General features: G+C 45.5%; 1 protein-coding gene across 6 annotated transcripts in view; it reads left to right on the top strand.

Moving 5' to 3' along the window:
* Window positions 1-23,470, top strand: part of MECOM (MDS1 and EVI1 complex locus) — a 681,931-nt gene that overhangs the window by 84,689 nt on the left and 573,772 nt on the right. The gene's annotated exons all lie outside the window — the stretch shown is intronic.

Here is a 23,470-nt window from a genome sequence, read left to right as displayed (position 1 = left end):
CACTTAACAAATATTATTATTATTATTGTTAGGCACTGTGGTGGGCCCCTCTCAGGGTCATTCCTGAAGAATTTCCAGTCCTCTACCAGTTTCGACTACAGGAGGGAGAGTCAAGCAGAGGCCTGTCCATTCCATTCCTAGCTTGGCCAGTGGCCAGCGAGTGGAAGGCCGTCGGCGACGAGTCTAACCTCTCCTGTGCCGGGCAGCAGCGGCACGGGAGAGAGTCGAGGGATTTTTCCCGAGAAAATTCTCTGGTTCCACTACCAGAACGATTGCAGATGGAGGCGGGGCGTTCTGGGAGAGATGTGTCCGTGGTGTCGCTTCGGGTCGGAGGCGACTGGACAGCAACAGACACGATTGCGGTGGGGGTGACGGGGGTCGTCCCACTAGCCTGTAAACTCCTTGAGGCGAGGACTGTCTACTCCAGCGAGCTCTCCCCAGTGCTTAGTACAGTGCTCTGCACATTATAAGCGTTCCATACATGCTGTCGACGGGAGAGGGCCGACCCAGGCGAGCTGGGGAAAGGACAGAAAAAGAAGGAGAGGGTGGATGTGGGCTCTCATCAGGTTGCTCCCCCCTCATCAGCATCTCCGTCCTGTCCCGTCCTGTCCTGCTACTATTGCTGTGGCTCTTGTTTCCTCGGGCTGCCGAGCTCACTCCCTCTTTCTTCCTGCTCCTCGGGGGGACGGTGGGTTGGAAGTCGACTCATCTGAAGCTCTTGATTCATAGGCAGGAGACTCTGACACTTAACTGACATCCTTGTTCCCTGAATAGAGAAGGTTAAACTAAAAACATAGATAATATGCTTCAATACGAAACATTAGTAGAGAACTTCATATGCTGAATAAATTGTGCTTTCTTAAAAATAGTATTTATTAAGGGCTTACTGTTTGTCAAGCACGGACCCAAGCACTGGGGTAAGTACAGATTTCTCAGGTTGGACACGGTCCCCGTGCCACGTGGGGGTCATAGTCTGAGTTGGAGGGAGGAGAATTTAATTCTCATTTTACCTATGGGGAAACTGAAGCATAGAGAAGTTAAGTGACTTGCCCGAGGTCACAAGCGAGCGGTTGGCGGAGCCGGGATTAGAACTCGTGTCCCCTGACTCCCAGGCCCGTGCTCTAGGGTATGCTGCATCTTGGTTTTTGTTTTAAATCTTGCCCGCCCAGTGTCTCGGTACGGTTTGAGGCAGCCCGGCGTTTGAATTTTTCCAAAACGAACGTCCATCCTCCGCTCTTCAGCCGCTACCGGCCGAGGGACGTAGCGAGGAAGGAACAAATATCCTAGAAGAAAAGGGAAGCAGGTGAAAAACCGATCGTCGGTAAATGCAGTTTTGCCTCTGAGTGACGGAAGTCTGCTAAGGGTGGTGGTGCTAAGCACACGGCTGGGAGATATTAATCACCCGAGAGGCACAATATTCCACCAGAATGCCCTGCAAGGAACATCTGATTGCTCTCTGGTGCGATGGCAATGGTTGGGACAAATAAGGATATGAGTTCAGGTCCTTTCCCTGAAATCGATATGACCTCCTTCACATCTGAACGTCAAATCCCAGTGTGGATTGTGGGTTGAGAGCTATTATATGATTTTTACAATGCTCCCCTCCATTTAACATCTGATCAGCTAATGGCCCGCTGGGCAATGATTTTCTATGTGAGCGGTTTTTACTCACTGGAAAATAATCGGCCAAATCAGATATCCTTTCTGTTCAGGGTATCTTAGGCCTCAGACCCTTATTGAGATTAATCCTAAAATTTCCCTTAAAATCATATCTTATAAGTGATTTATGCTAGTGTCCGTCTCCCCCTCTAGCCTATAAGCTCCCTGTGGGTACGGAATGTGTCTGTGCCAACTCTGCTGTATTGTATTTTCCCACAGTCAGCACTCGATAAATTCCACTGATGACGATCGAATTAATGAATGGAGATCGTAATTAAATCACGGCATTAAAATGCTCAGAACAATATATATTCTCAAAATCCAGAATGGAGATAACCGGAGCATCATGGGTAGAATTCTATCTGGAGGTTCTGGAGTTAATTTGCATTTCTCCCCGAGGGCCAATATAACAGTTTTCCCTCACATTTTTATGCTGCCATCATCAGCGCATACAGTGAATAGACTAATAAAAGGGCCTGCGCATACCTGAGGTAGGGTGTGATTCAAATCAAGGGTCACCGAGAAGCGATGTGACCTAGTGGATATGGGGCATGAGCCTGGGAGTCATTGAGTTCTCATCCCAGATCGACCGTTTGTCCTCTGTGTGACCTTGGGCAAGTCATTTAATGTCTCTATGCCTCAGTTACCTCATCTGTAAAATGGGGATTAAGACTGGGAGCCCCTTATCTTGTATGATAATAATAATGTTGGTATCTGTTAAATGTTTACCCTATGCCGAGCCCTGTTCTAAGCGCTGGACTAGATCCAAGGTAATCAGGTTGCTCCACGCGGGGCTCAGTCTTAATCCCCATTTTACAGATGAGGTCACTGAGGCACAGAGAAGTTACGTGACTTGGCCAAAGTCACACAGCTGACAAGTGGTGAGGTCAGGATTAGAACCCATCACCCTCTGACTCCGAAGCCACTGAGCTCTTTCCACTGAGCCACGCTGCTTCTCTTGTATCTACCCCAGTGCTTAGAACAGTGCCTGGCACATAGTAAACGCTTAACAAATACCATAAAAAAAAGGACAGGAAAGAGCCCAAGGTTTAAAGTTAAGTGAGTGATCTGTGTCTGTCACCTGTCCTACTGAATTCACAGAACACAGCATTTTCATCTGGGTGTTAAAGGGACCCACTGAGAGTGTGAAAGCCTGCTGTTCTGGTCTCAATATCTGATACCATCTACCAGGCAGGCCGAAACTGCGTCCAACCCAGTGATCTACCCCAGCGCTTGGAACAACGCCTGGCACCTAGTAAATGCTTATCAAATACCTTTATCATTATTGTAATTATGAAATTAATGGAAAATGTACCTGGGATGGTGTGTTAAGCCAGTCAGTGGGCAGGGATTGTTTCTATCTTTTGCCGAATTATACATTCCAAGCGCTTAATACAGTGCTCTGCACAGAGTAAGCGCTCAATAAATACTACTGAATGAATGAAGACCATTCAACCTAGCCTCCCACTCAGAGAAAGAGGGAAGGAAAAGCTAGAAGTTGCTAGAAGAGGAAGACCCTCTAATTGGATTAGAGACTTTGAAAATATCTTTACCCGGAATCCAGCCAATCCCTGGGAATGGTTGGGGAGAAAGGAAGGCTGTGGGGGGAGTGGTGAGGGCAGCTAGATAATTGGGGAGAAGCTTCTTCTTGACCATTTGGGGTCAGGATTTGGGGAGAGATCCTGCAGGAACAGGTGGCAGGAGAAAGTTTCTTCCAAAGGAGTGAGTCTCCTGTCCCGGAGGAGGGAAAACAACTGTGAGGATCGGCAGCAGATGAATCCTAACGTCTGAAGATCCTGAGGGTTTGAGCCCCATGTGAGACAGGGACCGGGTCTCACCTGATTCTCTTGTACTTAACCCAGTACTTAGTACAGCGATGAACACGTTATTATTATTATTATTATTCAGAATGGGTAAAAGTGTCCCGGGGAAGGCGGGAAAAAGTATTAGAGAACAAGAAAGGTGTTTTGGATTGGAATTCTTTTCTACTTGTTACCAAATTAATGTAATAGTAATAATAATAATAATGATAATTTTAAAAAACTTACTATGTGCCAAGCACTGTTCTAAGCACCGGGATAGATGCAAGTCAATCAGGTTGGACACGGTAACTGTCCCACAGGGGACTCACACCCCTATCTCCATTATACAGATGAGGTAACTGAGGCACGGAGAAGTTAAGTGACTTGCCCAAGATTTCACAGCAGACTTCACTTAACTTCTCTGTGCCTCAGTTACCTCATCTGCCAAATGGGGATTAAGACTATGAGCCCCACGTGGGATAACCTGATTACCTTGTGTCTACCCCAGCGCTTAGACCAGTGCTTGGCACGTAGTAAATGCTTAACAAATCCCATTATTCTTCTTATTATTAGTAGTAATAGTACTTATCGAGTAGCACTGGGTATGCAGGCAACATGAATAGTACCAAACAGACAAGGGACAGTCCCTGTCCACAAGGAGCTTACGATCTATTGGGAGGAACAGACATAAATGGATTTACAAATAGAATAATCAAAATAAATCATTGAATGTATGATTGAATCAGCATATATGGCTAAGGGCTAGGGATAGATTTAAGTAAGTATTCGAGCATTAGAGGTGGCTGAAGGATTCGTATGACTTGAGTTAAACGGAGAGGGCATTTGGAGGAGGTGGGCTTCCAGGACGACTGTAAAAAGGTGATGATCGTAGTATTTATTTGGTGCTTACTCTGTGCCAAGCACCGGACAACGTGCTGGGGTAGATACAAGATAATCCGGCTGGACGCAGTCCCTGTTCCACTTGGGGATAACAGTCTAAATAGGAGGGGATTGGTTTTAATCCCCATTTTTCAGGGGAGGAAAATGAGGCACAGGGAAATGAAGTGACTTGCCCAAGTTCGAACGGCAGGAGAGTGGCGGAGCCGGGATTCGTACCCGGGTCCTTCTGACTCCCAGGCCCGTTCTCTTTCCAGGTGACTTTTAACCCAGAGCGTGGTTGTCCTTGGACCAGACCTGGCACGATGACCTCTCTGGGCAGCATCAGGAGATCAGAATGTGCCCTTGGGGAGGTCAGAGAAACAGGCCTAAGTTACCGGGAGTCACGTGGGACACGTTCTTCCACATTCCTGGAGCACTAATTAGAGACAATTACCTATTGGAAAAAAAGTTAAAAGGGGCCCGAGTATTCCTTCCAAAAACTTAAAGACAAAAGGAAGTTTCTAACAATGGGTCAGGAGAGATGCATTTCCTCTCAGATTTTAAAAACAAGGTACTGTCTAGTTGATGAGTAGTGGAAGCGAGCACAAACTCTTTGATGAACCATCTCCTGCTTCCTGATATTGTGACCTTCTCAACAAACACTGAAAAATAAAACCAGCGGGCTCACAGTGTAAATGGAGGCATACTATCTGAAGAGATGCTTCGTTCTCAGGATATGGTTTAGATCCTGTTATGAATAAGGTTTACATCCTTGCTACTGAAATAATATTTTTGTACCGTGGAAATCAATGGTAAGGAAAAAAAAAAAACGGACAGGTCATCTAATATGTAAACAACCTAACTTTGATGTAGTATCTCGCTTGCTGGGCGTTGTCCCGAGAAAAACCGAGGAGCATATTGCTTCATATTCTTCGGTCTTCTCTTTTAACCTTTCTTACCGTCCATCGATTCCTGTCTCTGTCACAATTCTTGGAGATGCACAACAAACGGGGGTCAAAACGCTGTTTGTCTGGTTCCCCGCCCACAGCACCTCTGGGCCTCTCTTTTTACTTGGTTGTCTCTCCTCCATTAAAGTATTTTAATATCTGTCTCCTCGGCTCCTTGAAAGCAGGTCTGTGTCTCCTAGCTCCTAACTCTCCCAAACGCTTAATACGGTGCTCTGCACAGAGTAGCCACGCAATGCCACTGATCGACCGATGGATCCTGTGCTGGAATGCCTTGCAGAATTCCAGGACTACACTCAACTATGGTTAACAGGGAACCGAGCGAAGCTAGGTTGGGGAGGGAGGTGAGAAGAAAGCCTGGGCCTTGAGGCTGGGAGGGATAAAGCTCATCGTCTAGTGGCAAGAGCCCGGGCTTGGGAGTCAGAGGTCATGAGTTCTAATCCCGGCTCTGCCACTTGTCTGCTGTGTGACCTTGGTCAAATCACTTAACTTCTCCTTGCCTCAGTTACTCTGTCAAGCGGGGATTAGGACTGTGAGCCCCACGTGGGACAACCTGATTACCTTCTATCTACCCCAGTGCTTAGAACAGTGCTTGGCACGTAGTAAGGGCTTAACAAATACCATTATTATTATTATTATTATTGAACGACACAGAGTTGGGAACTTGCAGAGAGGATTGGTGGGGTGTAAATTTCAAGTGGAATGCCAACCTTTTGAGGCTCAAGTTCCATTTGCTTTTGGCAAAACGCAGTTTCCTGGTTCAAAAGAAAATAAGCACATAAAAAGGGTTCCTAAGGCGTCTTGGACATCAAAGCCCCAAGATGCTCTGACAAAACAGTATTTTGAGGATTTTTTAATGATCAAAACGATATTTTGATAATGTAGGATCACACAGATTAAAATTAACCTTGAACTGAGGTTGAGGTTTTTTAAAATCCAAGAGCAAGAAGGTTGGCAGAGTGCCCTGAACTGTTCTTGTCAAAATTAAGTTTTTAGAGGGACTTCATAGTGATTGTGACATCTCCAAAGTTTGGTAACTTCCATTTCAGCTTCTGTCTGGATGAAAACCAGATATTTTACACAGATGATGTAAAGCATTACGTTTTTCTTTAGAGAATTTTTCTCTTGATATGCAGATTCATTCACTAGTGATGGGGTCTCACGACTCGCTGTATCATATCTTGTAAGCGTGAAAAATTTATATCCGGCCACAGTTCTTTTTCCCCTTTCTCACCCTCTTTCCTGGCCTGTTCATTAAGTAGAAACCTAGCTTAGAAGTACTTACTTTTTATCTAGTCCAGATCATTACTTGCTTAGGGTGAGTGGCTATTTTAAGGCTGTTTTGGTCTTTGATCACATATATGTAATGAATTCTATTTTATTGGAGATTCCCTTAACATCAGGGAGTCAGATACTCCTCACCTAAAACCTAACCGGAGGGAATAGATGGACTGGTAGAGTAACACTATCTTTATAGGAAATGAATTTTGGAGGCAAAAGAAAGCGCACACAAGTATTAAGTAGTATGTAAGGTCCTAGAAGTCAGGGATCATATGTACCCAACTCTGTTTTATTGTACTTTCCAAGTGATTAGTGGCGTGTGCCTCACAGTAAGTGCTCAGTGAATGCCATTTATTAATCGATGAGAATTTTATTAAAACAAGGTATTCGAGTTGCATTGCCTATTCATATGTGAGACAAAATGTTCATCTGTTGAATTTGTGGATACAACCTCATACTCCAGGAAGCAAAAATAACGTTTCCCCTGCACCTTCCTCTTCCTTCAAACCAAGGAAGTGGTTTTTTGCTTGTAGAGCTTTTCTTCCCAATCTGCTCTCCAAACTTCTTGTGGCTGCCAGTTGGGCTGGGATCAAGAGGAGAGGTCAGTTTGTTACCTCAGTAACACCTTGCAGAATGCCATGAAGAAACTCTGTCAACAGGGATTAGAATAACGAACACACTGGTGCATGTTTTTGACTAGGGCCCCTGGAGACTGACCCAGGGGAAAAGAGCAAGAAGCTGAGGGGGGACTGGAAACTAGACTGTGTAGTTTATGAAGGACAAGGATTGAAAAGAAATATTTAGTTCAGTGCTGTATAAAGGCATTGGATAGTAGGCCTTTAAGAGAGGGAACATTCTAGAGAGAACCAGGAAGTTTCTGAGAAGTGCCATTAGCAGCAGAACAGAGCATGAAACAAGACCCTTTAAATAAATAAGCTGTTTTTGTTTCACCAAGCATGGAGTGCCTAGTTGCTCTCCTGTGAAGACCACCAGGCCACATCCATTTTGGTCAGGAAAGACCCTTTGGGAGGGTGGGGAGGGAGGATATCATGTTTGTGACTGGGGAAGGTTCTAAGGTAGGTAGATTCTAAGCAAAGCAAGCAGGAATCCATATTGGAATGCCCAGGAGTCGCTTGGAGACAGGAGGTGGCATGATTATTGGAATGAACTCGAAAAAGTCATCACAGCCAAAGGAAATCCTCTCTCCCCGTGGTAAGTGCCAATTCCGGTGCTTCCTGGTCGTTGGCAGATGGCTTTAATGGCTGGAGAGAGTCGGAATCTCCCATATGGCAGAAAGTTTTCATTATTTTCCATGTTGATTCACCGAGAGTCGAGGAAGCCTAAAGCCTAAAAAAAAGCTCTCGTTTATATTTACAATTAAGCCGTCCCCCTTCCCGCCAATCCGCTATCCGAGATGGTCTGTTACAGAAGCCCTGAAAACTGTCACTGTATTATTATTATGATTTTACCTCTTGTAGGTTAGATGGACTATTGGATATAATTTGGAAATTGGTGGGTTGTGTTATAGCAGCTTAAATTGAAAAAAGGAATGATTAAGTGAAACAAGACTGCGCATTACTCAGGTTTAATTATGTTTGCAATACATCACGCGGCGATATGGGGGAGCTTTATGCCTCTCACTTTCCATCACCCGTTCCTCGTAGCATATGGTCCTACTGAAACAGTTTTGATTCAGAGCCCCCAGAAGCATATGGCAAAAAAATGCCCCTGAAGTCAAATTGAAAGTAAAGGGCGGCCCCTGCCCCTCAGAAACCTCAATCTACTGCCAGCCAGCCGGACCAGACTCTGAACTGGTGTCAGCGTTTCACTCATCGTGAAGATTTTACATTTGGTTTGGGACTCTGGTGCACGAGGTTCTGGATGTAAAAGTCAGACGAGATATGGCTTTTGTAATGTCTGCAGAGATCCCTGTGTCGATAAGGTCAGCGGAAAGTTAATAGATTTTTATCTTCTCATCACATGGATTTAATATAGTACAACTGTTTGAGGAAAGGGAAAAATCCCACCGTTCTTTTCTAATATGTTTCAGGCTTTTTTTTAAAAGAGAGGGATATTTTAGGCCTTAAAAATTATTTTCGCTCAGACTGTTAAAGACTCTTACATAAATAAGAACAGAAACAGTAACAAAAATCATAATGATAATGATGCTAAAACCCTCCTTCTTTAGGTGAAATGTTATTCAGAAACAATTATATCCAGAGAGAGCAGAATATAGCTCTCTGCCGGGTTCATTATTCTGTAGAATCTGAGCAGGTCCATTATGAGCGTGGTTCAAACGATTTATATGAGCTGGACCCTGAGATGAATTTTCCTATTCTGTTGCTGTTGTTGCTGCTTTTGTGAGGGAACTTGCGGTGACATCATGGGACTCTGTTTCACTAAGAGTTTACGGTACAGAATAGTCAGTGGCTTCAGCCCGTCGGGGAAATTCAAGGGGCAGGAGCGCAAGGAGACATGGAGTCCCTCTTCTGTACGGTAATATAATAATAATAATCGTATTTGTTAAGCGCTTACTATATGCCAAAGCACTGTTCTAAGCGCTGCTGTTGGATGGACCACTGCCTTCATGACCACCTCAGCTATCAGCTCCTCTCTAATAGTAACTGTATTTATTCAGTGCCTACTGTTCGCCTACTGTTCTCCGTACTGGCAAAAACAGACACGCGTGAGACTTAGTCACCCCTTCAGTGACTTTAGTGTACGTAGCCCAAGAACTATAGTAGTAATGTGGGTATTTGTTACTATGTGCCAAGCGCTGTTCTAAGCGCGGGGGTAGATACCGGGTAATCAGGTTGTCCCACGTGGGGCTCACAGCCGTAATCCCCATTTGACAGATGAGGTAACCGAGGCACAGAGAAGTTAAATGGCTTGCCCAAGGTCACACAGCAGACAAGTGGCGGAGCCGGCATTAGAACCCGTGTCCTCTGAGTCCCAAGCCCAGGCTCTTTCCACTAAGCCACGCTGCTTCTGAGACAGTTACCGGAATTACATATCTCAGAACTGCTTCTGGCACTGTGGGCAGGGAAAGTGTCCGTTTATTGTATCGTACTCTCCCAAGTGCTCAGTACAGTGTTCTGCACGCAGTAAGCGCTCAGTAATACGATGGAATGAATGCCCTCTTCTCCCTTACCCATATTTGGCACCACATCTTACCCTGCTAACATCCGAGGAGGAAAAAGCTTGAGTTTACAGGATTGTCAGAGAGTGGGAACTACAGTATTTCCTTCATTGGATCGAAGCAAATGTACAGAGTTTTAATGCAGTAACATTATAGATGATGATGATGATGAGGTATTTGTTAAGCGCTTATTATGTGCCAAGCGCTGTTTTAAACGCTGGGGTAGATACAAGGTGATCAGATTGTCCCACGTGGGGTCACGGTCTTCATCCCCATTTAACCCATGAGGGTACCGAGACAGAGAGAAGTGAAGGGACCCAGAGTGACACAGCTGACGAGTGGCGGAGCCGGGATTAGAACCCACGACCTCTGACTCCCAAGCCCGGGCTCTTGCCACTAAGCCACACTGCTTCTCCAGCGTGGTTCATTATGCTGTATTGTAAACAGATATATATGTACTCCCCTGTCTAGGAGGTCCTTACTGGGAGGGGCCCAATTCTGAGTCCCATCTACATATCTAGGGAAAGAGAATTAAAGCCAGACTAGATCATAAGCCTCCTGTGGGACAGGGACCATATCTTGTTTCCACCTGGGTATTTTCCCTCATAGTACGGGGCTCTGCGCATGGTAAGCTCTTAGTAATTCAGTCAGCCGGTCGTATTTATTGAGCACCTACAGGGTGAATAGCACTGTACTAATGGAGTACAATATAACGGAGTTGGCAGATCCGTTCCCTGCCCTCAGTGAGCTTAGTCTAGATGGGGAGTCAGACGATATTTATAAATAAATAAAGAAATTACAGATATGTACAAAAGTGCTGTGGGGCTGGGAAGGGGGATGAATAAAGGGAACAAGTCAGGGGGATGCAGAAGGGAGTGGGAGAAGAGGAATGGGCTAAGTCAAGGAAGGCATCTTGGAGGAGATGTGCCTTCAATAAGGCTTTGAAGGTCGGAGGGAGAGTAGTTGCCTCTATTAGTAAATTCTATTAGTAAACTGTCTCGATTAGTAAATTCTATTACTATTGCTAGGCTATATGACCCGCACCCGACAGGGCCAGTTTTGGGATCGCCGAGAGTCCCATTAGGCCGTCCCCAGATTCCACGCTAATCCAGTCGACTAGCTCTCCAGGTTATCCACCTCCCTTCGTGGCAAGCAGCCTTGGCCAATGTTGGCTGAAAGAGTGGTCTCCCCAACCCGACGCCCATTCCTGGGGGATGTTTGAAAAACCCATTGCCTGCCATGCCAGGACTCCGTGTAAGCAGAATCCACGGAGGGCCACGGTTGGGTCAGACCGACTAGGAGGCCTCAGCGATCAAACGCGTCACACCTGTCTCGGCCACTACTGCAGGTGTTCTAGGTCAGATCTCCCCGTGGTTATCAATCGCTGACAGTTGACAGTTTAATTTTACACCACAAGTACCTCATTACTTGTGTAGGCGCTTGAAGAACATGTGGGCACTGGATTGGATCAGTGATCAATGACAAAGGTTGCACGGGGTGCAAATGGTAGCGTTAAAAGTGAAGGTCTCCGTGCATGAGTTGACAGTGGTAGGGATACATGACAAGGGGGGGGTTCAACTGACAAACGGTCTGTCAGGTCGAAAAGAATGGAGATTGGCCGGGGAGCTAGCTGTACATTATAAAATATAACACCCGATTTCAGGGCCGAAAAAAGGCCCTGCTTTCTAAAACGTGTTTACACAAATTTTAAGCACGTGGGGGGGGTTGTCGATTTTCATTCTACAAGGGGCCATCCAGGTGTTTAGGAATTTAGCATCGGCAGAGACCTCAGAAGCTATTTGGTGAAGACTCGACTGTGAGCCCGTTGTTGGGCAGGGATTGCCTCAATCTGTTGCCTAATTATACATTCCAAGCGCTTAGTACAGTGCCCTGCACACAGAAGCGCTCAATAAATACGATTGAATGAATGAATGAGTAATCTTCGAAGCCACTGGTGAACGCGTCTGCACGTAGAGTCCCGGTCCGGTATTTAGTTTTCTCCCACCAGAACCACTGCTGCTCGAGTTTGGCTGATGGCCACAGGAGTGGGGATATTCCGGAATAACAAAGTCTTTCCAAACGCGCCTTTCCTTCTTTGTAATTCAGCAGTTTATAGCTAGCGCTACCCTAATAGATTTCTGTTTCAACAGCAGGAAAAAATGTAATCTTTCATGTGTCCTTTAGAATGGTGTTTTAATCAATTCCTTGGGATTTTTTTCCCAAGATGTGTTTTTGTATTATTTCCCTTAGAAAATGTTTCAGTCAGGATTAGCACTTGCTTCTTGGTTTCAAAAAATGAACTTGTGGAAATTCGTATGAAGCAAAATCTTTTTCAAAGCACATATATATATATATATATATATTAGAAGATAACTGCAACTTGCACAATTTTAGGGATAATGACAACTCTAATATACTAGGGAAGCACAAACTCAACCAAATTATAATACCAGTTCAAAACACTACATTCGTTATTGACCTCTCATTTCTAACTCTCTTGACGGGAAAAACAAGTGAATCTATTAAACTGAAAGCAACCCGAAGGCAGGGACTCGATTTTGTGTTTCCCTGGACTGTCCAGTGGCTAGTACACTGCTTAACACATTCAACGAAGCTTGTCACCGGCACCGTTTACTGGAACCTGCCATTAATTTACTGTAGAACTAGTGAGCTCCGGTGGTGTTCAGTTGGATCACTTAATCAAATCCACTGGTGAATGCAACGTAACTCACGTCTCCAACTATCACTTGTGGTCTCCAGTGACAATGCGGGTGGAGATTCAGGGAGTGAATGCTTAGGAAATCCCTGTTGGCTGATTCTTCTGTTCCCATTTCATTCACTGATTCATTCAATCGTATTTATTGAGTGCTTACTGTGTGCAGAGCACTGTACTAAGCGCTTGGAAAGTACAACTCAGCAACAGAGACAATCCTCACCCAACGATGGGCTCATAAGCTAGAAGGGGGGAGACAGACATCAAAACGAGTAAACAGGCATCAATAGCATCAATATATATAAATAGACTTATAGATATATCCATATCATTAATAAAATCAACAGAATAACAAATATGTACATATATACACAAGTGCTGTGGGGTGGGGGGAAGGGAGGAGGAGCAGAGGAAAAGGGGGGCTTAGTCAGGTTCTCAGGTTAGTGAGGTCCATATTTCAATTACCTTTTCCAAATCCCCAATCCTACTCTACTCATGTGGCCCTCCAAAAGGGAGAATCTAAATTCCTTTTAATTGACAGGATCAGAATGATTATTTACAATATAAATATTGTCTAGAAAATATGCCATTGTCTAGAAAATATGTTACCAGGAGAAGCAGCGTGCCTAGTGGATAGAGCACAGGTGTGGGTTTCAGAAAAACCTGGGTTCTAGTCCCGGCTCCGCCACTTGTCTGCTGTGTAACCTTGGGCAATCACTTAACTTCTCTGTGCCTCAGTTACCTCACCTGTAAAATGGGGATTAAGCCTGTGAGCTCCACGTGGGACGGGGACTGTGTCCGACCTGATTTCCCCATATCTACACCAGTGCCTAGAACAGTGCCTGGCGCTTAACAAATACCATTAAAAAATGTGAAGGCCTTGGGGATGCAGTTGAGGATTATGTAATAGCCTGAATTCAGAAGTGCTTTGCTCAAGTCTTCGACTAAGTGACTGATTTGCTTTTTCCTCAGTGTATATTCAGTTTAATTGCAAATGGATTCTGACCATTTGACCGTTGAGAAAGGAATAGCTGAAGGTTTAGCACTTGAAATTTGTCGGTTGGGGTCCTCCACTATGGAGACAGCCAGTATTTTTTAGTTTATTATAACCAGCATACTTCTCAAGCACATTTATACTGTTCACGAGTTGAGAGAGCCTATTTGGGAATCAATCCATCAAGTGTACTTACTGAGCACTTACCGTGTGGCAGAGCACTGTGCTAAGCACTAGGGTGGGTTCACTGTAACAGAGTTGGTTGACACGATCCCTGACCTCAGTGACTTTACGGTCTAGAAGAAGCATGGATGCCCGGATATGGTTACTTTCTGCAGCTGAAAGTCTTTAATTCTGCCAGAAGATGCCACTATGGACTATAAGACTCATTTATTCAGCCTTCCACAGGAGAGCAGAGTGGCTTAGTGGAAAGAACACGGGCTTGGGAGTCAGAGGTCGTGGGCTGTGACCCCAGCTCCGCCACTTATCAGCTGTGTGACTTTGGGCAAGTCACTTACTTTCTCTTTGCCTCAGTTACCTCATCTGTAAAATGGGATTTAATACCATAAGCCCACAAGGAACAACCTGATTACCTTGTTTCTGCCCCAGCGTTTAGAACAGTGCTTGGCACATAGTAAGCACTTAACAAATACCGTCATTATTATTATGGTCCCTGTGGATTCTCTAAATCTCATCTCCATAACCTTGATTCCTGTGGCAATAGAAAGTGATACTGAAATGATGTTCCATGGGGTTAAATGGTGTTGAAGCATCTTACTTATAGGAGATGTGAAAGAAGTGGTTGTAGAATCTTCACGCAGCAGACCAACACATGTGCTCTGTGTTAGTATGAGGGAGAACCGATCAAAGTTTTCACTGTTGCCTCAGTCACTCCTTCAAAACTCGGTGCAGCTTCCTGATCGGGCCGCTCTTCTAGACTGTAAACTGTTTTTGGGCAGGGAATGTCTGCTAATTCTGTCGTATTGTATTCGCCCAAGCGCTTAGTACAGCGTTCTGTACATGGGAGGTGCTCTACAAATGCCATTGATTGGTTGATTATTATTTTATCTCATCATCATCACCTCTACGACGGCGTCATCATCATCATCTTTTTCAGGATGACTTCCAAATATACATGTCCAGTCCTGTCCTCTCTCCTTTACAATCCCCTATCTCCTCCTGCCCCTGAGATGTCTACCTTCATTTGGAAGACCGTATTTATCATATCGTATTTATTGAGTGCTTACTGTGTGCAGAACACTACACTGAGCACTTGAGAGAATACAACAGATCCATTCCTTGCCCACAACAAGCTTACGGTCTAGAGTGGGGGAGGCAGTCATTAATGTAGATAAATAAAATTACAGATAGGTACCTAAGTGATCTGGGGCTGAGACAGGGGATGAATAAAGAGAGCAAGTCGGGGTGACGCAGAAGGGAGTGGGAGAAGAGGAAAGGAGGGCTCAGTCAGGTAAGATCTCTTGGAGGAGATGTGCCTTCAATGAGGCTTCGAAGGTGGGGAGAGTAAATGTCTTCTGCCGGAGATGAAGAGAGAGGACATTCTAGGCCAGAGGCAGGACGTGGGTGAGAGTTCGGTGGCGAGATTGATGAGATCGAGGTACAGTGAGAAGGTTAGTATTAAAAAAGCTGGGTTGTAGTAGCAGAGTAGCGAGGTGAAGCAGGAGGGGACAAGGTGATCGAGTGCTTTAAAGGTGATTAAACTGCGAGCCCGTCAATGGGCAGAGATTCTCTCTATCTGTTGCCGAACTGTACATTCCAAGCGCTTAGTACAGTGCTCTGCACATAGTAAGCGCTCAATAAATACTATTGGGTGAATGGTGAGGAGTTTAGACATGACTATGGATGTATTCCTTGCTAGAGGCCCAAAGAAGTTGAAATTCTGGGGCGGGCCTGCCCTCGCCAAGCCAAGGAAGAGTATGACTGTTATCTCGTCTTATGCTGTCTAGTCATCTCCGACTCTTCCAGAACACCCCACCTTAATCTGCAATTATTCTGATAGTGGATCCATAAAGTTTTCTTGGGAAAAATCCGGCAGTGGTTTACCATTGCCTCCTTCCGCGCAGTCGACTTGAATCTCCGCCTTCCACCGTCTCCCATGCCCCTGCTGCCCAGCACGGGGAAGTTTTGACTTGTAGCAGATGGCCTTCCACTGGCTAGACATTGGCCAAGCTAGGAATGGAACGGACAGGCCTCTGCTTGACTCTCTCTCTCGCAGCTGAGAGAGACTGGAAACTCTTCAGGTGCCATCCTGGGAGGGTGACTGGTAACTGGTCCAAGCCAAATCCAACCAGTGTCGGAGCTTGACCCTAGCCTTTCACCAGTTTTCTTTTAACTGGATCCATCCTGACTTCCATATAGAGGACGGGTTAGGGGGCTGGCATACATTTTTTTATGGTATGTGTTAAGCACATACCATGTGCCAAGTACTGTTCTAAGTACCGAGGTAGACGCAAGTTAATTACATTGGACACAGTTCCTGTCCCACGTGGGGCTCGCAGTCTTAATCCTCATTTTACAGAGGAGGTAACTGAGACACAGAGAAGCAAAGTGACTCGCTCAAGGTCACGCAGCAGACAAATGGTGGAGCCAGGATTAGAAATCGGGTCCTTCCGACTCCCAGGCCCGTGTTCTATCCACTAGGCCGTGATTGATTTCACGAGCGAGACTCTTTGTCGGCTCTGTAGTCCTAGCGGGACTAAATGAGCTCAATGGCACGCAAATTCGTGAAGCATTCCATATTTTTCTACCTACCTGTTTTGTTTCGTTGTCTGTTTTGTTGTCTAGAGTGTGAGCCCATTGTTGGGTAGGGATTTTCTCTATCTGTTGCCGAATTGTGCTTTCCAAGCGCTTAGTACAGTGCTCTGCACACAGTAAGCGCTCAAGAAATGCGATTGAATGAATGAATGAATGAATTCTGCAAATGTTATACAATGGGGTCAGGTGACTGTGTAAGAAAATCAAATCGGACATAGTCTGAGACTCAAATGGAATTAACGGTGTAAGGGAGCAGATGTCTGATTCCATTCTCCAGACAATAATAAGCAGAGGTTCACTGGCCTGGGCAAACAGGGCTCTCTTTTTGGGTTTTTGGGTTTACGAGCAGGGGTTGGAAGAGAAAATAGAAAGGAGACACATGAGTTGAGGAAGTAGCATCAACAACGATAGTCTCTGACTCTGAAGCAAGGGTAAAGAACAATCTCAGAGATACTTTGACTTTCTAAGTTACAATGGCCGGGAGTGGTTTGTGGATTTCTGGCTCTTATGTCTCTTCCCCAGGACCTATAATGGTGGGGATTTCTCAGGACCTCATATCAGTAACTTCCTTCACATATAATTCCCTTTTTTGATGGGTATGGATAGAAGCAGAAAGGAAATGTGTTCTCAAGTAATCAGGAGAAAGGGAGATCAAGGGGTTATCTTCGTATCTGATCATTAAATCCTTTCCCACAGCATATTTAACCCTTCTGGGAATCAAACTTATGGGTTTGAGGAGGAAGTGTATTATAATAATAATAATAATAACAATCATAATAATTGTGGAATTTGTTAAGCACTTAGAATGTGTCAAGCAATGTTCTAAGCGCTGGGCTAGATACAAGCTACTCAGGTTGGACACAGTCCCTGTCCCGCAGAGGGCTCACGGTCTTCATCCCCATTTTACAGATGAGATAACTGAGAAACAGAGAAGTTAAGTGACTTGTTCAAAGTCACACAGCAGACAGGTGGCAGAACTGGGATTAGAACATCTTTCCGACTCCCAGGCCCGGGCTCTATCCACTAGGCCAAATCAGCAGGAAGAGCTGGACGGTTGTTTAATAGGCTGAGATTGTGACCCCCTCACAACCTCCTAATCTCAGGGAAGCAGCTCACCTTAAAATCAGTCGATGACTGATTCCCCAAACCAGATGAAAACAGTTCCCAAACCTATTCAATTTAATACCCTTGTACTAATCTTCTAATTTTCAACTCAGTTCCCAAGAATTAAGATCAGTAATTGAGAAGGAAAGTTGTCAGCGCCGTTGATGTTTTAAATAAATTCAAGGGATTAATTGACTGAATATCACTGTCAAATCATTTTGAAGAACTAAGGTATCTTTCCCACTATTCCAGCATGATAGCCTAATTGATTGAGAATTGACAATTTAGCTCTTTTGAGACCACATGGGCAAATGTTTCTTTTTGATGCCATTATTATCTTTTTTTTAAGAACTGCAACTGAACTCTAGTGTTCCCCATCTAGACTGTAAGCTCACTGTTGGCAGGAAATAATAATAATAATAATGTTGGTATTTGTTAAGCGCTTACTATGTGCAGAGCACTGTCCTAAGCGCTGGGGGAGATACAGGGTAATCAGGTTGTCCCACGTGAGTCTCACAGTGTTAATCCCCATTTTACAGATGAGGTAACTGAGGCCCAGAGAAGTGAAGTGACTTGCCTACAGTCACACAGCTGCCAAGCGGCAGAGCCGGGAGTCGAACCCATGACCTCTGACTTCCAAGCCCAGGCTCTTTCCACTGAGCCACACTGCTTCTCGAAAAGTGTCAGTTTACTGTTATATGTACTCTCCCAAGCACTGAGTATACTGCTCGGCACAGAGTAATCGCTCAATAAATATGACCGAATGAATGAACTATATCAATCTATCAGTAAATCGGTCGGTCATGTTTATTGAGCACTTATTACGTGCAGAGTACTGTACTAAGCGCTTGGGAGAGTACAGTTTAACAGAATTGGGAGATAAGCTCTCTGCCCACAAGAAGTTTACGGTCTAGTGGGGAAGGCAGACATTAAAATAAATTACAGATATGTCTATCAGTGTTGTGGGGCTGAGAGTTGGGTGAATAAAGGGTATAAATCCAAGTGCAAGGATGATTCAAGGGAAAGGGAATAGAGGAAATGAGGGCTTGGTCGGAGAAGGTCTCTTGGATTTTAATAAGGCCTTGAAGGAGGGACGAGTGGTGGTCTTTTGGTTATGATAATAATAATAATGTTGGTATTGGTTAAGCGCTTACTCTGTGCAGAGCAGTGTTCTAAGTCCTGGGGTAGATACAGGGTAATCAGGTTGTCCCACGTGAGGCTCACAATCTTAATCCCCATTTGACAGATGAGGGAACTGAGGCACAGAAAAGTGAAGTGACTTGCCCACAGTGATCCAGCTGACAAGTGGCAGAGGCGGGATTCGAACCCATGACCTCTGACTCCCAAGCCCGGGCTCTTTCCACTGAGCCATAATGATAATGATGGTATCTGTTAAGTGCTTACTGTGTTCCAAGCACTGTTCTAAGCTCTGGGGGAGATACAAGGTGATCAGGTTGTCCCACCTGGGGCTCACAGTCTTCATCCCCATTTTACAGATGAGAGAACTGAGGCACAGAGAAGTGAAGTGACTTGCCCAGGGTCACAGTCCAGAGGCAGGATGTGGAAGAATGGTTGAAGGGTGAGGTAGACCTGCAGGACCTTTGTACAAGTAGACTTAAATACTTTACTATCTAAGTACTTATCCACGTAACCATTTATCCATTCATTTTTTCCACTTATCTATAATTATTTTATGTCTGTCATCCCTGCTGGAATTCAAGCAGGGGCAGAGATTGTGGCTTCTGGTCTATTTTACTTAGCACACAAGATGTACATCTATTGTACAAGCACTTAGTACACCGCTCAGCAAACGGCGGGGGCTTGATAAATACTTTTGATTGATTGATTCATCGTCACAGTCAAGGCTATTTTGAACCCAGCAACAATCTTTGTGTGGAGGCAAAAGGAAAATAGAAAGAGAAAGGAGAGAAGAAGGAGAAAAGGAGGAGGGCTATTGAGGTTCATTCATTCAATAGTATTTATTGAGCGCTTCCTATGTGCAGAGCACCGGACTAAGCTCTTGGAACGTACAAATCGGCAACAGATAATAATGTCGGTATTTGTTAAGCGCTTACTATGTGCAGAGCACTGTTCTAAGCGCTGAGGTAGATACGGGGTAATCAGGTCGTCCAACGTGAGGCTCACAGTTAATCCCCATTTTACAGATGAGGTAACTGAGGCACAGAGAAGCGAAGTGACTTGCCCACAGTCACACAGCTGACAAGTGGCAGAGCCGGGAGTCGAACTCATGATCTCTGACTCCCAAGCCCGGGCTCTTTCCACAGAGCCACGCGGGCTTCAGTCCCTGCCCATTGTCGGGCTTACGGTCTAATCGGGGGAGACAGACGGACAAAAACAATAGCAATAAATAGAATCAAGGGGATGGACATCTCATTAACAAAATAAATAGGTAATAAAATAAATAGGATAATAAAATATATACAGATATTGAGGTGGAAGATAAGGAGCTCAGTCTTGGACACGTTGAGTTTTAGGTGGCGGAGGACATCCAGGTGGAGACGTCCTGGAGGCCGGAGGAGATGCGAGCATGGAGAGAGAGAAAGAGAGAGCAGGGGAGGAGATGTAGATTTGGGTACCATCCGCCTAGAGATGATAGTCGAAACCGTGGGCGCGAATAAGTACCCCATCTTAGTGCCATTAAAACTATTGTGAAAACCATTGAAATGGAAATAGAAACGCCTCTTCTCTAACTAATTCTAAGAAGCAGCGTGGCTCAGTGGAAAGAGCCCGGGCTTGTCACTTGTTAATCGTGTGCTGTGGGGAATTTATGTTCATTATTATTTGAAATCTGAACTGGTCTTCTGGACTTTACAGGACTATTACAGTGCCTGGCACATAGTAAGTGCTTAACAAATACCATAATAATAATAATTATATTATATATTATATAATAATTATTATTATTATGTATGCATGAACATGTGTATGTATTAACATCTGTGCCGGGCGTACAAATGATATGCCTACCTTTCAATTTTTTGAATACCGATATCCAGCAGTGATTGAAGAATAACAAGTGATTCCTAATTTTTCTGCAAAACTCATTCTTAAAAACGCTGAAATGCTTTGGTCTGAATTTTATTTTCAGGAAATATTGCCTAGATAAATTCATTTGACCACAGACTAAGGCTGTGGAATAAAATGCACTCTTTGCTAAACTCTTTGCTTAAGAGAAGCAGCGTGGCTCAGTGGAAAGAGCCCGGGCCTGGGAGTCAGAGGTCATGGGTTCGAATTCCGGCTCAGCCACCTGTCAGCTGGGTGACTGTGGGCGAGTCACTTCACTTCTCTGGGCCTCAGCTACCTCATCTGTAAAATGGGGATTAACTGTGAGCCCCACGGGGGACAATCTGAATACCCTGTATCTACCCCAGCGCTTAGAACAGTGCTCTGCACATAGTTAAGCGCTTAACAAATACCAACATTATTATCATTATTAAACACCTTCTGGGGTGAATCGGGATCTTTGTTGAGTAAAGTTACTGTGACCAATGTTGTTTAGAATTTTCATCAGTGACCTGGAGCACATTCATTAAGTGACCCAAGTATATCGGAGAAGCCAGAAGAAACTTGATGTAAATGAAGGCGGTAGTAGGATAAATTCATTTATGATAGAACAACAAAGCGCACTGATATCAGATGGGGAAATGTAATTATGGCAGACGAGATGGAGAAGACCAAAGTGAATATAAACTGAATATGTGCAGAAACAAGCTACCAGAGCATATGAGAAGCAGCGCGGCTCAGTGGAAAGAGCCCGGGCTTGGGAGTCAGAGGTCATGGGTTCTAATCCCGGCTCTGCCACTTGTCTGCTGTGTGACCTTGGGCGAATCACTTCGCTTCTCTGTGCCTCAGTTACCTCAGCTGGAAAATGGGATTAAAACTATGAGCCCCACATGGGACAACCTGATTACCTTGTATCTACCCGGTGCTTAGAACAGTGTTTGGCACATAGTAAGCGTTTAACAAATACCAAATTATTAAGGCAACTGTCAATCAAGCGATCAATTAACGGTGATCAATCAATGCTATTTAGTGAACAGTTACTATGTGCAGAGCACTTGAAAGCACTTGAAAGAATGCGGTGGAGTAAGAAGACGTGAGTGAGTTTACAATCTAGCATATGTTATGTTTTTCACTTATTTCGATCAATCGTATTTATTGAGCACTTACTGTGTGCAGAGCACTGAACTAAGCATTTGGAAGGGTATGAACAGTAGCCACAATCCTCGCCCTCCAGGAGCTTAAAATGTATAAAAATAAAAATATACATAAAAATACAGAAGTACTGAGGATAGGAATGAAGTACTAAGCGATAGGCCCTTGAGGGTAAGCAAGGTGCTGTGAATTATTAGGGAGGACTTCCTGAAGAAATGCAGTATTGAACTATATAGAATTGTCCTTCGGGTTCGATGTGACACTACTTTCACGTGTTCCCCTTAAGCAACGTGGCTCAGTGGAAGGAGCCCGGGCTTGGGAATCAGAGTCATGGGTTCTAATCCCGCCTCCGCCCCTTGTCAGCTGTGTGACCTGGGGCAAGTAACTTAACTTTTCTGTGCCTCAGTTGCCTCATCTATAAAGTGGGGATTAAGACTCACCTTGGCTTCACGGACTCTGTCCTCTCCCGGTTCTCCTCTTACCTCTCTGGCCGGTCATTCTCGGTCTCCTTCGCCGGAGCCTCCTCCCCCTCCCATCCTTTAACTGTCGGAGTTCCTCAAGGGTCAGTTCTCGGCCCTCTTCTGTTCTCCATCTACACTCACTCCCTCGGTGAACTCATCCGCTCTCACGGCTTCGACTACCATCTCTACGCAGATGACACGCGGATCTACCTCTCCGCCCCCGTCCTCTCCCCCTCCCTTCGGGCTCGCGTCTCCTCCCGCCTCCGGGACGTCTCCACCTGGATGTCGGCCCGCCACCTAAAACTCCACATGAGCGAGACTGAGCTCCTCATCTTCCCTCCCAAACCCGGTCCTCTCCCAGACTTCTCTATCACCGTGGATGGCACGACCGTCCTTCCCGTCTCTCGGGCCCGCGATCTCGGTGTCATCCTTGACTCGTCTCTCTCGTTCACCCCACACATCCTATCCGTTACCGAGACCTGCCGGTTTCGCCTCTACGATATCGCCAAGATCCGCCCTCTCCTCTCCACCCAGACGGCTACCTTACTGTTACGGGCTCTCGTTATATCCCGGCTAGACTACCGTGTCGGCCTTCTCTCCGACCTCCCTTCCTCCTCTCTCGCCCCGCTCCGGTCTATTCTTCGCTCCGCCGCCCGGCTCATCTTCCCGCAGAAACGATCTGGACATGTCACTCCCCTTCTTAAACAACTCCGGTGGTTGCCTATCAACCTCCGCTCCAAACAAAAACTCCTCACTCTAGGCTTCGAGGCTCTCTGTCACCTTGCCCCTTCCTACCTCTCCTCCCTTCTCTCTTTCCACCGCCCACCCCGCACGCTCCGCTCCTCCGCCGCCCACCTCCTCGCCGTCCCTCGGTCTCGCCCATCCCGCCGTCGACCCCTGGGCCGCGTCCTCCCGCGGTCCCGGAACGCCCTCCCTCCTCACCTCCGCCAAACTGATTCTCTTTCCCTCTTCAAAACCCTACTTAAAACTCACCTCCTCCGAGAGGCGTTCCCAGACTGAGCTCCTCTTCTCCCTCTACTCCCTCTGCCATCCCCCCTTTACCTCTCCGCAGCTTAACCCTCTTTTTCCCCTTTTCCCTCTGCTCCTCCCCCTCTCCCTTCCCATCCCCACGGCACCGTACTCGTCCGCTCGACTGTATATATTTTCGTCACCCTATTTATTTTGTTAATGAATTGTACATCGCCTCGATTCTATTTAGTCGCCATCGGTTTTTACGAGATGTTCTTCCCCTCGACTCTATCTATCGCCATCGTTCTCGTCTGTCCGTCTCCCCCGATCAGACCGTAAGCCCGTCAAACGGCAGCGACCGTCTCTATCTGTTGCCGACTTGTTCATCCCAAGCGCTTAGTACAGTGCTCTGCACATAGTAAGCGCTCAGTAAATACTATTGAATGAATGAAAAGACTGTGAGCTCCACGTGAGACAACCTGATTGCCTTGTATCCCCCCAGTGCTTAGAACAGTGCTTGGCATATAGTAAGCACTTACAAATGCCATTTTTA

Source organism: Ornithorhynchus anatinus, chromosome 1, assembly GCF_004115215.2.
Source record: "Ornithorhynchus anatinus isolate Pmale09 chromosome 1, mOrnAna1.pri.v4, whole genome shotgun sequence".
Lineage (NCBI taxonomy): Eukaryota > Metazoa > Chordata > Mammalia > Monotremata > Ornithorhynchidae > Ornithorhynchus > Ornithorhynchus anatinus.
Note: the sequence above shows the minus strand (reverse complement) of the source record. Positions and strands in the feature narration are given on the sequence as shown.